Source organism: Schistocerca gregaria, chromosome 4 (assembly GCF_023897955.1).
Source record: "Schistocerca gregaria isolate iqSchGreg1 chromosome 4, iqSchGreg1.2, whole genome shotgun sequence".
Classification (NCBI taxonomy): domain Eukaryota; kingdom Metazoa; phylum Arthropoda; class Insecta; order Orthoptera; family Acrididae; genus Schistocerca; species Schistocerca gregaria.
In genome coordinates, this window is record NC_064923.1 from 705603417 (window position 1) to 705619209 (window position 15793).

The 15793-nt window shown below is 43.0% G+C and overlaps 1 protein-coding gene across 1 annotated transcript in view; it reads right to left on the minus strand.

The window, feature by feature from the left end:
- Positions 1 to 15793, minus strand: part of LOC126266976 (uncharacterized) — a 182735-nt gene that overhangs the window by 69313 nt on the left and 97629 nt on the right. The gene's annotated exons all lie outside the window — the stretch shown is intronic.

The following is a 15793-nucleotide window of genomic DNA, read 5'->3' on the forward strand; positions in this document are numbered from 1 at the left end:
CGCCTCTCTGGAGCTCTAGTTATTGCATCTGACTGCCACGCTACGAAGAATTTTTGAGAGCATTCAACTGTTTTGACTGTACACAATGCCTTTCGAGAGACAATGCTCTCATTAAAATGTTGTCGGTTGTTGCTTTAAACATGATTGTCGACAACGTGAGAAGAGCTTTGTCTCTCGAATCACGTTGCTGTATTGTGTGAAGTACAGTCAAAGTAGTTAAAGGAGTTTTTATTTTTATTTTTCTGCCGTCAGTCTTCTGATTGGTATGGTACGGCCCGCCACGAATTTCTCTTCTGCGCTAAAATCTTCATGACGGAGTAGCACTTGCACCCTACAAGTTGAATTATCTATTGGATGTAAGTAAGAACTGCAAAGGAAAGATTTGAACTCTAAAGTTCCCTCTAGTGCTATTGGAGGTTATTCCCTGGTACCTTAACACATGTCCTATCATCCTGTCACTTCTTGTTGGTGTTTTCCATATATTCCTTCACCGATTCTGCAGAGAACCTCCTCATTCCGTATCAGTCCACCTGTTTTTCAACATTCTTCTGTAGCACTACGTCTCAAACGCTTCGATTCTATTCTGTTCAGGTTTTTCCACTGACTAGGATTCACTAACATATGCTGTGCTTCAAAAGTACATTCTCAGTAATTTATTGGTCAAATTAAGGCCAATTTTTGAAATCAGTAGACTTCTCTTGGCCAGGAACGCCCTCTTTGCCTGTTCTAGCCTGCTTTTTATGTTATTGTTTCTTGCGTTGTGGGTAAATTTGCTTCCAAGGTAAAAAAGTCTTTAATTTCGTCTAACTTCCCAATTTTGATGTTGAGTTCCTCGTTATTCTTATTTCTGATACATCTCGTTGCCTTTGTCTTTTTCCGTGTTACTCTTAATGCGAATTCCGTACTCCTTAGACTTTTCATCCCATCCAACAGATCCCGTAATTCTTCTTCACTTTCACTGAAGATAGCAATGTCATCAACGAGCCTTAACATTTATATCCTTTCACCATGAGTTTTAATTCCGTTTTTGAACCTTTCTCTTGTTTTCATCATTGCTTCTTCACTGTATAGATTGAGCAGTAGGGGCGAAAGACTACGTCTCTGTCTTACCCACTTCTTAATAGCATCGTTCTTGGTTTACGAGTCTTATTGTACTCTCTTGGTTCTTGTACATATTGGGTATTACCCGTATTTCCCTGTAACTTCCTCATATTTTTCTCAGAATTTCGAACATCTTGCACAATTTTACATTGGTGAACACTTTTTCTGGATCGGAGAACATTATGTTTTTCTTCAAACTTGCTTCCATTATCAGCCACAACGTGAGAATTGCTTCTGTGGGCAAAGTGATCGACATCTAACAGTTACTGAATTTTGTTTTCCGCTATTCTGTACCTGATCCTTCTCAGCAACTTGGATGCTGATTGCGCTTTTATTCTCGCACTTTTTGGCTCTTGAAATTTCGGAAATAGTTTGGATGTCGTTTTTCCGAAAGTCAGATGGTATATAGCCAGAGTCATCTGCACTACACACTAACGTGAATAGTAGGTTTGTTGCCACTTCCTCTAATGATTTTAGAAATTTTGACATAATATTACCCATCTCTTCTGTCTCATTTGATCTTAATCCATTTAAAGCTCTTTTAAATGCTGACGCTCATACTGGATCCCTAATGCCAGGCCTATCGACTTTAATTTCTTCTTCTAACGCGTCATCACACAAGCCCTTCCCCTCACAGAGGCCTTCAACGCACTTTTCCCACATATCTGTTCTCTCTCTTGCGTTTAACAGTGGAATTTCCGTTCCACCTTTAATGCTACCGACCTTGCTTTTAATTTCCTCAAAAGTTGGTTTGACATTTCTGTATGCTGAATGAGACCTCCTGACGGTCGTTTCTTTTTCGATTTCTTCACATCTTTCATTCAGCCATATCTCCTTGGCTGTCCTGCATTTCCTATCTATTTCATTCGTAGTGTACTTATTTTGCTGCGAGTTTTTAAAGTCAAACAACCACTACCTCACATCCGACAAATGGCTAATTTTACACTGACAAGTTATTAACTGTTGAAGAAATTACGGAGTCCCGCAGGATGCTGTTTTGGGTTCAGTCTTATTTCTTATCTGTCTAAAAGATATGTCACACAGGCTTGGTATTTTTTGCAGTTGACAAATCTTACAGTTAATCTGGTTAGGGACGTAGCAACAGACGACCGTAAAATTAAGTATTTCAAAGATTTGATAAATACTGATCTGCTAGTAGACTACGCCTTAATTTCGAAAAAAACTATAACTTGTTGAGTTCTGTACAACAAATAGTACAATATAGCACATGAACAGGGGTCATTGAGTCAGTATAACTGGACAGAAACATATTACTGAGCTTCTTAAAGAGCGAAGTTCATCAAAATTTATTGATGAAAATTAAAAAAAATACTCTTCTGATTTTAGGCATCTGTCACACATTTGCCCTTAGTGGCAGTTTCTTGCAAGAGCTAGCTAAAGTTAATAGCTGTTGACACACATTAACAGATAATTTGAGAGACAAAGGAGAAAAGAAAACAAGTAATTAATAGAGGAAAATACAAGAAAACATACTCACTGCATGTATCCCACATTTAAACAACAGTTCACAAAAAATTGCCAAAATCATAAAATCTTTAAATGGCCTAAAACAAAAATAGCCTTCTAAACCAAGCTAGACACAAAATGCCCAGCAATTTTAAAACTTATTTGACAAATGTAATTAATCTGGAATTTATAAAATTACGCGCAATGAATGTTAATTCCAGTATATAGAACAAACTGGCCATGGTTTTCACTTTAGGTTCAAGGAAAATATAAATGCTTTTCTAGGTGACACACTAAAGAAGAATCGTCAGTATCAACGATACCGATCACAAATCTGAGAACGTAAATGTTGACCTCAAAATACATCACAATTTGTTTAAAGGCCTCTAAATGGACCTAAACTCTGTTCTTATATAGTTTTCTCATATATATATATATATATATATATATATATATATATATATATATATAACTCTCATTATTTTCAAGTTACAGACATTATAATATAGACTGTAAATATGGAGTGACTTTTGTGCAGTTGTGAACAAAAAAATGGCTCTGAGCACTATGGGACTTAACTGCTGCGGTCATCAGTCCCCTAGAACTTAGAACTACTTAAACCTAACTAACCTAAGGACATCACACACATCCATGCCCGAGGCAGGATTCGAAACTGCGACCGTAGCTGTCGCGCGGTTCCGGACTGCACGCCTAGAACCGCTAGACCACCGCGGCCGGCAGGTTGTGAACAATTTCGCAATTTATTTAGCTACATTTAGTTCTGTTTTGGCTGGGGTAGACCAGTCCGGTCCCAGAAGAGGTAAAAGAACGAGAGATGCTGTAGCTTGTTCGAGAATGATTGGAGAAAAAATGATATAAATGAAACCAGATGTGTGTGCTTCTTTTTATTGACAGGGAGAAGGCTTTCGAAAGAGCACTGGAGTGTACTGTTGAGAATGTAAATGATGTAGGTATCGACTGGCAAGATAGGATAATAAAGGAAATGTATTCAGCGTAAAAAATGACAGAGTAGGGAATGAGGAGACGGAAGGGATCAATATCGGAAGGGGTGTAAGGGAAGGATTATTACTGTCACAGAAGCTGCTCAAGCTATATGGAGAAGAAGAATGGAGAAAAACTGATAGGTAAACCGTTAGATGATGCAAGATGCATTGCAATTGGACGAGAAATAATAACGGCTCTAAAATACGCTGATGATTAAGCGGTGCTCACGGAATTAGAAGAGGAGCTGCAGAACATGTTGAAGAGTATTGCAAGAAGGGAAGAAAAGACAGAAGTGATTAGAATAAGTAAAAGGGAAGCTCCAGTTAACTTATTCATATACGGAAAAAATAAAAGAATAAAAGTCTTTCTGTATCTGGAAAGTTTAGTGACATGGGATGGATGCTGTGGAGAAAAAATAAAGAGGAGGATATCTGTGGAAAGGAGAGCATTTGAAAAGGTGAAGCAGCATCTAGAAGAATTGCTTTGGAACTTTGGAAAAGATTTGTTAAATGTTATGTCTGGAGTGTAGCGTTAAACAGCAGTGAATAATGGAAGTTAAAAAGAAAGAAGAAAACTATTAAGAAAATTTTGGAATGTGACGTTGGAGAAGAATGCTTAAGGTGAAGTGGACTGACAGACTTAAGAATGAAGAAGTAATGAAGATAACAGGGGAAGGAAGAAGATTATTGAAAGTGATCAGAAAGAGGAAAAAGTCTCTGTTGCGGCGTATACGGCGTAGGAACTGTCTGCAACAAAGATTTGTAGAAGGAAAAGTGGAAGAAACGGGAAGAAGAGGTAGAAAAAGAACTGAAGTGATGGATGACATTAGAAGAGAAAGAACATACAAATAGTTGAAGGAAGATGCTCAGAACAGGGGACGTTGGAGAGCCTCCAGCCGAAACCTGTCATAAGCCAGATGCACTAAAGAAGAAAACAAGAAAGTGGAAATGTGTCTTATTCAGAAGTGGTTTAATCAATTCCTATTGTCACTAGAAGTGTAAGTTATATCCGTGTCAGCAAAACACGAGCAAAATACGTGCCATGAATTTGTTGTATGAAGTATTCGTCCTTAAAATCTTTGTCGAAAAAGGTAACTCTTTTGGAACAAAACCAGAACCTTGTGTTATTGCCGTACAGTGAAAAGCATAGGCTTTTTTCTGCGTCAGATTGTAACATACATTACGTTGTTTTAATTATTTCTATAAGCAGTCTAAATAACAACTGTGTAAGTCGGAATTTACACTACTGGCCATTAAAATTGCTAAATCACGAAGATGACGTGCTACAAACGCGAAATTTAACCTCCAGGAAGAAGGTGCTGTGATATGCAAATCATTAGCTTTTCGGAGCATTCATACAAGGTTAGCTCCGGTGGCGACACCTACAACGTGCTGACATGAGGAATGTTTCCAACCGATTTCTCATACACAAAAAGCAGTTGACCGGCGTTGCCTGGTGAAACGTTGTTGTGATGCCTCGTGTAAGGAGGAGAAATGTGTACCATCACGTTTCCGACTTTGATAAAGGTCGGATTGTAGCCTATCGCGATTGCGGTTTATCGTATCGCGACAATTCTTCGGGTTGGTCGAGATCCAATGACTGTTAGCAGAATATGGAATCAGTGGGTTCAGGAGGGTAATACGGAACGCCGCGCTGGGTCCCAACGGACTCGTATCACTAGCAGTCGAGATGACAGGCATCTTATCCACATGGCTGTAACGGATCGTGCAGCCACGTCTCGATCCCTGAGTCAACAGATGGGGACTTTTGCAAGACAACAACCATCTGCACTAACAATTCGACGACGTTTGCAGCAGCATGGACTATCAGCGCGTAGACCGTGGTTGCGGTTACCCTTGATGCTGCATCACAGACAGGAGGGCCTGCGATGGTGTACTCAACGACGAATCTGGGTGCACGAATGGCAAAACGTCATTTTTTCGGATGAGTCCAGGTTCTGTTTACAGCACCATGATGGTCACATCCCTGTTTGGTGACATTCAAGTGAACGCACCTTGGAAGCGTGTATTCGACATCACCATACTGGCGTATCACCCGACGTGATGGTATGGGGTGCCATTGGTTACACGTATCGGTCACCTCTTGTTCGCATTGACTGCACTTTGAACAGTGGACGTTACATTTCAGATGTGTTACGACCCGTGGCTCTACCCTTCATTCGAACCCTGCGAAACCCTACATTTCAGGAGGATAATGCACAACAGCTTGTTGCAGGTCCTGTACGTACCTTTCTGGATACAGAAAATGTTCGACTTCTCGCCTGGCCAGCACATTCTCCAGATCTTTCACCAATTGAAAACATTTTGTCAATGGTGACCGAGCAACTGGCTCGCCACAATACGCCAGTCACTACTCTTGATGAACTGTGGTATCGTGTTGATGCTGCATGGGCAGCTGTACCTGTACACCTCATCCACGCTCTGTTTGACTCAATGCCCAGGCGTATCAAGGCCGTTATTACTGCTAGAGGTGGTTGTTCTGGGTACTGATTTCTCAGGACCTATGCACCCAAATTGCGTGAAAATGTAATCACATGTCAGTTCTAGTATAATATATTTGTCCAATGAATACCCGTTTATCATCTGCGTTTCTACTTGGTGTAGCAATTTTAATGGCCAGTAGTGTAAATTGTCTCCCACCCCACCCGCTGCGGCAAGAAATCGGCGATGCTTGCCATTTAGAACAGGTATATAAAAGATGGCTTCCACAAATAAATGGATCGGAATACCTACTAGAGTGAAAGACGTATTCGTCACCCTAGTGAACAAAATAGGATAGATGGGAATGTATACAGACAAGTGGGTTGTGGATGGAACTAGGAAATGGTCTGCTGCATTTCAAGACGTAAGAGACTACGACTTAATAAATGTGGTTACATTCAAATAGTAAACAGGCACGAGCAACGTTGCTGCGTAAATCTGAATACCATAATGCCTGAACGCACGTGGCTTTTAGAACGTTATTGTACAACTTGGCTAAGAGGACGTTTTGATTGCTAGCATGCATGCGCAGGCACCCAAAATAGTAAATTTGGTAAATGAGGTGCGTGTGTGTATCTGTGTGTGTGAATGATTGTTTGAGGGGGGGGGAGGGGAGAAAAAATTCTAGAGAGGATACCACGGCTTGATTCTGATTAGAGTAAACAGGATCGAACAGATGTATGCTGTAGTAGCTATGCAGAGATGAAAAGACTTTTACACACTATATTAAAGTTGTTTCTTTTTAATGACTCCTTCTGCGCCGTAGACGAATTCTTGACTGGAAATAATTAATCTGAATATATATGTTTGGAGTGTAACCTTGTACGGAAGTGAAACGTGGAAGAAAAACATTTAAGACAAGAAGAGAATAGAAGCTTTTGAAATATTGTCTTACACAATAATGCTGATGATTAAATTGGGAGCTCGAATATTTAATGAAGAGGAACTGAATCGAATAGGAGAAAAAAGAAAGTTTTGGTACAACTTGACTTACAGAAGGGATCGGTTGATAGGACACTTTCTGAGGCATCAAGAAATCCTCAATTTGGCTATAGGGGGAAGAGTAGAGCGTAATAACTGTGAGGGAGACCAAGGGTTGACTTCAGTAAGCAAGTTGAAGTGGACGTAGTTTGCAGTACTGATTCTGAGATGAAGGGATCAAGTGGCTCTGAGCACTATGGGACTTAACTTCTGAGATCATCAGTTCCCTAGAACTTAGAACTACTTAAACCTAAACATCACACACATCCATGCCCGAGGCAGGATTCGAACCTGCGACCGCAGCGGTCGCGCTGTTCCAGACTGAAGTGCCTAGAATCGCTCGGCCACACCGGCCGGCAGATGAAGGGATCTGCACAGAACAGAGCTGCATGGAGAGCTTTATGAAACCAACCTTGCAGACTGAAGACCACAACAGCGAGAAAATGTCTCATTTACCTTAAGCAGCCCAAATAACATTTTATCTGGCAACAAAATAAGAAAAAGAATCTAGCAAATGTTGTTTAGCAAACAGAAGACTGTATGGTTGCCTTTGTATCTTTGTTCATTACAAAATAACACTCTATGTTTCTTATTCGATAATCCACTTCCCCTCCTCAAGACCTGCTCAAAAACATATCACGTATTCACGTAAACAAGACATTCCACTGAATAAGAAACGAGAATCATTAATACCATTTTGTAGCACTGTAATGCATTGTGGGCGCGAAAAGGGATATAATACACTCCTGGAAATTGAAATAAGAACACCGTGAATTCATTGTCCCAGGAAGGGGAAACTTTATTGACACATTCCTGGGGTCAGATACATCACATGATCACACTGACAGAACCACAGGCACATAGACACAGGCAACAGAGCATGCACAATGTCGGCACTAGTACAGTGTATATCCACCTTTCGCAGCAATGCAGGCTGCTATTCTCCCATGGAGGCGATCGTAGAGATGCTGGATGTAGTCCTGTGGAACGGCTTGCCATGCCATTTCCACCTGGCTCCTCAGTTGGACCAGCGTTCGTGCTGGACGTGCAGACCGCGTGAGACGACGCTTCAGCCAGTCCCAAACATGCTCAATGGGGGACAGATCCGGAGATCTTGCTGGCCAGGGTAGTTGACTTACACCTTCTAGAGCACGTTGGGTGGCACGGGATACATGCGGACGTGCATTGTCCTGTTGGAACAGCAAGTTCCCTTGCCGGTCTAGGAATGGTAGAACGATGGGTTCGATGACGGTTTGGATGTACCGTGCACTATTCAGTGTCCCCTCGACGATCACCAGAGGTGCACGGCCAGTGTAGGAGATCGCTCCCCACATCATGATGCCGGGTGTTGGCCCTGTGTGCCTCGGTCGTATGCAGTCCTGATTGTGGCGCTCACCTGCACGGCGCCAAACACGCATACGACTATCACTGGCACCAAGGCAGAAGCGACTCTCATCGCTGAAGACGAAACGTCTCCATTCGTCCCTCCATTCACGCCTGTCGCGACACCACTGGAGGCGGGCTGCACGATGTTGGGGCGTGAGAGGAAGACGGCCTAACGGTGTGCGGGACCGTAGCCCAGCTTCATGAAGACGGTTGCAAATGGTCCTCGCCGATACCCCAGGAGCAACAGTGTCCCTAATTTGCTGGGAAGTGGCGGTGCGGTTCCCTACAGCACTGCGTAGGATGCTACGGTCTTGGCGTGCATCCGTGCGTCGCTGCGGTCCGGTCCCAGGTCGACGGGCACGTGCACCTTCCGCCGACCACTGGCGACAACATCGATGTTCTGTGGAGACCTCTCGCCCCACGTGTTGAGCAATTCGGCGGTACGTCCACCCGGCCTCCCGCATGCCCACTATACGCCCTCGCTCAAAGTCCGTCAACTGCACATACGGTTCACGTCCACGCTGTCGCGGCATGCTACCAGTGTTAAAGACTGCAATGGAGCTCCGTATGCCACGGCAAACTAGCTGACACTGACGGCAGCGGTGCACAAATGCTGCGCAGCTAGCGCCATTCGACGGCCAACACCGCGGTTCCTGGTGTGTCCGCTGTGCCGTGCGTGTGATCATTGCTTGTACAGCCCTCTCGCAGTGTCCGGAGCAAGTATGGTGGGTCTGACACACCGGTGTCAATGTGTTCTTTTTTCCATTTCCAGGAGTGTAGATAATGGTTTACAAGTGGTGACCATAGGCATTGATACGCTGATCCGCACGCTGGATGAAAGAATTCATCGCTGCCTTCAAGTGTTGCCTCCTGAAAGGAATTTCAAGCAAGCAAGATACATTCCTGCATGTTCTCTGGAGTTGTTGAATATCGTGACAGGCAACGTCTTTTATGCATCCCCAAAGGAGAAGGTCCAGGGAAGTTTAGGTCCAGAGAAGTTGTGTTCCGATTTAAAATGGTTTAAGTTGTTATAGTTAACAATCGCGTGTAAATGGTAAGGAACAGTAGTTTTTTTCATCAGGAACAATCCAGAATGACACAAAGTATAGTGCGAGTGCAAACTGGGTGTGTTAGAGTTAAAATACTTCTCAAATAAATAACCTTGATGTATTTCGTTCGTTCATTATTACTGAATACAAAAAAATACGAGTAGTATTAAGGTCCTTGTATTGAATCAAGCTTTATTGAAATAGAAGCATAGGCATGGAATGAGTAATTTTTCTCACCTTTTCTGTGTTCCCCTGTATCTGAATGTCTTCTACCCCTCCCAATCTCTGATCCCCATCCGTTCCCTCCAAATAAGTAGATTCTGATTGGAGTTAAAATATTTGTCGTCGACAGGTTCCATAACATAAAGATACATAACTTTGTCAGATCCCTAACTTCGTCTGGACTTGCACTGGACTTTTCGTTAAGATGAGATGATATTCAAGGCCGACAATGAATAGGTTACAAAGTACGAACACTTTGATACTAGAGAAAAAGACACAGTAAGGTTAAATAAATTGATGACAAAATATGGAAAAATTAATACGAATGGTTGTGGTGTAGCCAGGAGATAACATTTATAGAAAATTAAATACAGCATACCCAGCAGCACCATTAGAACTAAGATGAGCACTGAAAGAATAAAAAAAAATAGGAAAAATTGTGGTCTGGACGCAATAACCACTGAGTTTCTGAAATATGGGGGAATGTTTTTCGAACTACGATTCTTACAAGTAATAAATGAATGTTAATGCCTGGAATTAAGCTGAAATAATATCTCTATATAAGAAAAATGAACGAAACACATACGGAAACTCCAGGGGGATAAGCCTACTCAACTTCGCCTGTAAAGTATACGCCTGGATAATAAATAATCAGTTTAAGATAATAATTGATGTGATGTTGGAAGAAAAACAAGCACTATTTCGAAAAGGTCGTTGCTACACGGATAATCTCACTCGAAAACAAATAGTACAAAAACGCTGAGAATTCAACTTGACAATCCACATTACAGTTATCGACTTGTAACAAAGCGTTCGATAATGTAAACAGATCTAAACTACTGGAAATTATAAGCATCAAAGGTTATCCCCGACATTTAATTCATACGCTAAAAAACTATACCATATAGTTGGTATAAGAAACAGTACAGGAAGGATTAAGAATATTAAATTAACAACTACTCAAAGACCGGTCAAGGGTATAACATTTCACCTACTAATTTAAGCCCCGCAATAAAATAAATGAGGGTACAACAATAAATGTTTTACTGCTTGCTGATGGTCTTACAGGCATACAAAAAAGATAAAATGATCTTCAAAGATCTGTGCATAGACTTGACCAAAGTTTCAAAGGATAATTATTACGAAAGAATAAAAATTCAAAACCAGAGTAATGGCATTTCAGTGTAAACACCAGTCCTTTCAAAGATGATTATCTACAGATAAAACATAGAAAAATCTCTTATTTCTGCTGTTTAGGGGCAGGTAGAAGTTACAGTAAAGGTCGAGATACCGAAACTAGGATTCAACGTTTCGTATCCGTATGTGGTACTACAAACAGAACAAAAGATGTTTAGGTCGCTACAAAGAAGGGCACGAGTAAGATCGAATCGCGGAAATGAGATTTTTAAGAAAGATTAAAGGACACTCAAGATTACGTGACGAAGAAATAAGAACAGAATTAATGTTTATACTACTGGGAGAATACTGAACGCTTACAGAAGAAAGTGAAAACAACACATTAACACAGTGAATGAAGACAGACTGCCAAAACAGATACAGGAAAGAGCAGATCCTGAAAGACCTAAGAAAAGATGAGAATAAATCTGTGAAGTGATAATGATAATGTTGAAAGATTGTGCTCAACTAGAGCAACTGCTTTTCGGTAGACTTACCACCTGTCTTGAAATAATGTAGCTCTGCTTCTGGGAAAGAAGATAGATTTAGAGTCGCACGGCCCATCGACAAAAAGGTCATTTAGGGACGGAGCGTGAAGCTAAGGTGGGGAAGGATGCGAAACGAAATTGGCCACGCCCTTCTGAAACGAACCATCTTGAATTTACGGAAATCATGGAAAGCCCAAATAGAGATGGCCGGAAGGGGATTTGAACTGCCACCACCAGAATGCGAGTTCAGTGTGGTAACCACGGCGTCACCTCCCTCGGTCCTGCTTCTGCTGGGAGCATCAGCACACTTGACACTCCAAAAAAAGTCTCTTCGCGGCGTGACGAATAGCAGGAGAGCTGAGACCCGGTAAGGTATACCGTAGGCTGCGGTTAAGCTGCGTGTCCCTCCGGCTGCAAGCGGTGATTAGCCGAGAGTGCTTTCTCCCGTCTCCCGTCCGGCGCCACACACGCTCCACATGTGCGTGTCGCAGGCGACTCTAAGCACAGGCGGTGTTTCTCCTGGCGGTAAAACACCTGCATCCAATTCGTGAGGGCCCTCCTAAAGCCTAGGCTTCGGCACTGTTAAATATTCGCCAGCGTGGCGGTGCAGTGTTAGAAGGAATGCTCATGTAAAGTACAACGACATAACTTCGGGTGTCACGTGATTCGGCTGTCAGTCGTTGTATTGTCGTCGGCTTGACAGTCGAACGCAAAATCAGTTTCATGGACCAATTGAAACCTTTGATTCGGATCAAATAGTGGGTTCTAGATGAATGACATACCCTTATTCAAGGTCGTACAGCCGTGTCTGTCGACATCTACAGATATACTCCGTAAAGCATGGTATGGTGGATGGTATCCTGTACTATAACTAGTCGCTTCTGTGGTATCGATAGTTCCGATACCACAGCGTAGGTGCACCCTCGTAGGCTGGCACTAGGAGAGCGAACTACGCCGACCACAGCGCCCTCTAGCCGACGCTGTGGAGCTCAACGAGCGCCGCTCTACTTTCAGCCCAGATGATCAAGAGCAGACGACCTAGCAACTTAGCTTCTACTTGTAGGGGGGCTAGCCATTATAGACTTTCCCTTTGTAACTTCCAGTAACTGTTAGCTTTGGTACATGAACGGCTTCACACCCATCCGCTGGATAGGTGAGGAGTCCGCTACACGCAACAAGCGGCTACACGGGTAGCAGGGGCTGTGTGGCGTGGGCTGTGCGGTTTTTTAGGTTAGATGGCCTCGGACAAGTACAGAAAGGGCAACAGCCTCAACGGGTGTGGGGCAAAGTCAGGACATGCGGGGACCAAGCAGCAACCGGTATTGTAATTGTAAACTGTCGAAGCTGCGTTGGTAAAGTCCCGGAACTTCAAGCGCTGATAGAAAGCACCGAAGCTGGAATCGTTATAGGTACTGAAAGCTGGCTGAAGCCAGAGATAAATTCTGCCGAAATTTTTATAAAGGTACAGAAGGTGTTTAGAAAGGATAGATTTGCATGCAACCGGTGGTGGAGTGTTCGTCGCTGTTAGTAGTAGTTTATCCTGTAGTGAAGTAGAAGTGGATAGTTCCTGTGAATTATTATGGGTGGAGGTTACACTCAACAACCGAACTAGGTTAATAATTGGCTCCTTTTACCGATCTCCCGACTCAGCAGCATTAGTGGCAGAACAACTGAGAGAAAATTTGGAATACATTTCACATAAATTTTCTCAGCATGTTACAGTCTTAGGTGGAGATTTCAATTTATCAGATATAGACTGGGACACTCAGATGTTTAGGACGGGTGGTAGGAACAGAGCATCGAGTGACATTATACTGAGTGCACTACCCGAAAATTACCTCGAGCAATTAAACAGAGAACCGACTCGTGGAGATAACATCTTGGACCTACTGATAACAAACAGACCCGAACTTTTCGACTCTGTATGTGCAGAACAGGGAATCAGTGATCATAAGGCCGTTGCAGCATCCCTGAATATGGAAGTTAATAGGAATATAAAAAAGGGAGGAAGGTTTATCTGTTTAGCAAGAGTAATAGAAGGCAGATTTCAGACTACCTAACAGATCAAAACGAAAATTTCTCTTCCGACACTGACAATGTTGAGTGTTTATGGAAAAAGTTCAAGGCAATCGCAAAATGCATTTTAGACAAATGCGTGCCGCGTAAAACCGTGAGGGGCGGGAAAAACCCACCGTGGTACAACAACAAAGTTAGGAAACTACTGCGAAAGCAAAGAGAGCTTTACTCCAAGTTTAAACGCAGCCAAAATCTCTCAGACAAACAGAACCTAAACGATGTCAAAGTTAGCGTAAGGATGGCTATGCGTGAAGCGTTCAGTGAATTCGAAAGTGAAATTCTATGTACCGACTTGACAGAAAATCCTAGGAAGTTCTGGTCTTATGTTAAATCAGTAAGTGACTCGAAACAGCATATCCAGACACTCCGGGATGATGATGGCATTGAAACAGAGGATGACACGCGTAAAGCTGAAATACTAAATTCCTCTTTCCAAAGCTGTTTCACAGAGAAAGACCGCACTGCAGTTCCTTCTCTAAATCCTCGCACAAACGAAAAAATGGCTGACATCGAAATACGTGTCCAAGGAATAGAAAAGCAACTGGAATCACTCAACAGAGGAAAGTCCACTGGGCCTGACGGGATACCAATTCGATTCTACACAGAGTACGCAAAAGAACTTGCCCCCCTTCCAACAGCCGTGTACCGCAAGTCTCTAGAAGAACGGAAGGTTCCAAATGATTGGAAAAGAGCACAGGTAGTCCCAGTCTTCAAGAAGGGTCGTCGAGAAGAGGCGCAAAACTATAGACCTGTATCTCTGGCGGCAATCTGTTGTAGTATTTTAGAACATGTTTTTTGCTCGAGTATCATGTCGTTTTTGGAAACCCAGAATCTACTCTGTAGGAATCAACATGGATTCCGGAAACAGGGATGTTGTTAGATACAGGCTCCCAGGTAGATGCTATTTTTCTTGACTTCCGGAAGGCGTTCGATACAGTTCCGCACTGTCGACTGACAAACAAAGTAAGAGCGTACGGAATATCAGACCAGCTGTGTGGCTGGATTGAAGAGTTTTTAGCAAACAGAACACAGCATGTTGTTATCAATGGAGAGACGTCTACAGACGTTAAAGTAACCTCTGGTGTGTCACAGGGGAGTGTTATGGGACCATTGCGTTTCACAATATATATATAAATGACCAAGTAGATAGTGTCGGAAGTTCCATGCGGCTTTTCGCGGATGATGCTGTAGTATACAGAGAAGTTGCAGCATTAGAAAATTGTAGCAATATGCAGGAAGACCTGCAGCGGATAGGCACTTGGTGCAGGGAGTGGCAACTGACCCGTAACATAGACAAATGTAATGTATTGCGAATACATAGAAAGAAGGATCCTTTATTGTATGATTATATATGATAGCGGAACAGACACTGGTAGCAATTACTTTTGTAAAATATCTGGGAGTATGCGTGCGGAACGATTTGAAGTGGAATGATCATATAAAATTAATTGTTGGTAAGGCGGGTACCAGGTTGAGATTCATTGGGAGAGTCTTTAGAAAATGTAGTCCATCAACAAAGGAGGTGGCTTACAAAACACTCGTTCGACCTATACTTGAGTATTGCTCATCAGTGTGGGATCCGTACCAGATCGGGTTGACGGAGGAGATAGAGAAGATCCAAAGAAGAGCGGCGCGTTTCGTCACAGGGTTATTTGGTAACCGTGATAACGTTACGGAGATGTTTAACAAACTCAAGTGGCAAACTCTGCAAGAGAGGCGCTCTGCATCGCAGTGTAGCTTGCTCGCCAGGTTTCGAGAGGGTGCATTTCTGGATGCGGTATCGAATATATTGCTTCCCCCTACTTATACCTCCCGAGGAGATCACGAATGTAAAATGAGAGAGATTAGAGCGCTTTGCCTCACTTGCTCCTACTCGCTTCCTTCATTCGGCTTATGTTGCAGATATCAGGAGCAGACCCACGTGCCGCCTTCCAGGCGGGATACTAAAATATCTTTTCCGGTTACACTAGCAAATGGAACGAGGGCTAGCACTCCATCTTCTGACCACGAATGGCCTATCGGGACCATCTGACCTCCGTGTCATCCTCAGTGGGGGATGCGGATAGGAGTGGCGTTGGGTCAGCACACCGCTCTCCCGGTCGTTGTGATGGTATTTTTGACCGAAGCCGCTACTGTTCGGTCGAGTAGCTCCGCAATTGGCATCACGAGGCTGAGTGCAGCCCGAAAGCCGGCCGGAGTGGCCGTGCGGTTCTAGGCACTTCCGTCTGGATCCGCGTGACAGCTACGGTCGCAGGTTCGAATGCTGCCTCGGGCGTGGATGTGTGTGATGTTCTTAGGTTAGTTAGGTTTAAGTAGTTCTCAGTTCTAGGGGACTGATGAC